We start from the raw sequence: 2,304 nt of genomic DNA, 5'->3' as shown, positions 1-2,304 counted from the left end.
AAAATAAAAAAAATAAAAAAAATCTTTGCCGGGGCGCCTGGGTGGCTCAGTCGGTTGAGCGTCCAGCTTCGGCTCAGGTCATGATCTCTCCATCTGTGAGTTCGAGCCCCGCTTTGGGCTCTGTGCCGACAGAATGCTTTGGATTCTGTGTCCCCCTTTCTGAATGCCCCTCCCCCACGCATGCTCTGTCTCTCTCTCTCTCTCTCTCTCTGTCTCAGAAATAAATAAACATTAAAAAAAATTAAAAAAAAATCTTTGCCTACCTCAAGATAGCAAAAATTTTCTCCTATGTTTTCTTCTAGAAGTTTTATGTTTATGCTTCTGAGTTAGTTTTTATGTGTAGCGTGAAGCAATGGTTGAAGTTCACTTTTACATACACATATCCAGGGGTACCTGGCTAACTCAGTCAGGAGAGTATGCGACTCTTGATCTCAAGGCTGTGAGTTCGAGTCCCATGTTGGGTGTAGAGATCATTTAAATATAATAAATAAATTTTTTATTTATAAAAAAAATACGTGGATATCCAGTTGTTCTGAAAATCATCCCTTGAAAAGATTATCCTTTCTCCCATTGGATTAACAGATTTTCTGAAGGCTTCACTTGATCTGTTGAGTTGTCCCAGTGATTCCAGAACCTCTAAAATCTGAACTCTCCCTGTCTCTTCAACTATACCTGCCTCTTCTTTCCTACAGGAAGCTTCCGATTTAACCAGTCTGACCCGGGAAAGGAACCCCCCTCCCAAGTTTTTGCTCATGTAGTTCCCCCCCTTGTACTTATCTAAATCCTCTCCACCTTTCAAGGCCAGGCTTGAAATAACCCCTTCTGCTGGACGCCTTTCTGTGGCCAACTCTCAGGACATTGTACTTTTCTGCAGTATCTGTTGTCCTGACTGTATATGTACCATTCATTGAGCACCTTCCATGTGTCATCATCTCACTTGGCAATTACAGCTTCAGACCACAAGCTCCTCTATGACAGAGGTAGTGCCTGCTTCAGCCCTAGTTTCACTGCAGTTGGCCTAGGGTCTTCTAGAAGGCAGGACTGCTGCTTTGCACTGCCTTTGTTCCTTTGTGCATATTAGGAAAAAAGTGACCTTTCCCGTGGCCTGATGTAGCTCCATGCCAAAGGTAAGGCTGGGTAATTAGAGTTCAGGCCAGATTTTAACTCCCACCTGTCCCTTCTGTTGCATATCTTTAAAACCTGCATGGCCATAAGGGTCAACTGTACCTCAAGGGAGGAATTAATAACTGAACAAGTCGTTCTGAAGTATGGGTATTTTATATATAAATATGTAGACAATATATCTATCAAGCCTCAGAGAAGTTAAACTACTCACCTGAGTAGTTTAAATCCCAACCTGGTATTTGCCCAGCTGGGATTTGTCCCAGGTCTGTTAATCCCCAAAACTCAAGGAAACACTGCCTTTGCCTACCTCCTTCTCTGGTCTCAACATGAGTCCAGCTCTTCACGTGTTAGTAAGCATTTTTCATGTTCACAATTCTTTTTCAGCCTGAGATCAGCCACTCCTGGAATTTACTCTAGGATTTCTGCACCCTGGAGTGAATGTCTTGCCTTCTTCTAGGATCATGTCTCTAATCCTAACTGCCCCTCTCTATCCTAGCTGGAGTGTCATTAGAGTCCAGGAAACAGAGACTAGGGAGAGGCAAGGACTTTGGTACCGGATCAGCCTATCAATACTTGGCAATTGACTTCCTGGGAGAATTTGGACTTCTTACTTAGCCTCATCTGTAAAATGGAAGTCAAAATACTGACCTCATAGGTATGAGATAGAGGTACATGAGCACTTGGGAAAGGTTAGTTCTCCCTTTCCTTCCACTTTGCTGAGAACAAGGATTGTGTCTCGTGTTAGGTCCACACACAAGAAAACTTCAGCATTTATTTACAGAAGATTCTTAGTGACATTTGTCAACCCTATGACTGGAACTGCCTTTTCTGTTAACCTTGGCCAAGTCTGTTCCCATCTCTGAGCCTCAATTTCCTGTTTTTTAAATGGAGACAATAAACTTAAATAACCACAAGAAGAACTATCATTTACTGAATATTTACTATGTATCAGGTACTTCAGTGGTTTGTGGGTGTATTAGCATTTATCATCATAATAGGCTTATGCATTAAATGCTATTAATATCCCCCATATCCCAGAGGGAGACACTGAGGCCCAGCAAGGTATAGTACTTTGTTCACGAGTCACCCAGCTGCTAAGCAGCAGAGCTGGGATTGTGACTCCTGCTCTGCAATACCCCAGACCAGGATTTATTAACCTATTGACATTTTTAGATAATT

This window comes from Panthera leo, chromosome C1 (assembly GCF_018350215.1).
Source record: "Panthera leo isolate Ple1 chromosome C1, P.leo_Ple1_pat1.1, whole genome shotgun sequence".
NCBI classification, from domain to species: domain Eukaryota; kingdom Metazoa; phylum Chordata; class Mammalia; order Carnivora; family Felidae; genus Panthera; species Panthera leo.
The sequence above is the reverse complement of the archived record's forward strand: the minus strand, read 5'-3'. Positions refer to the sequence as shown.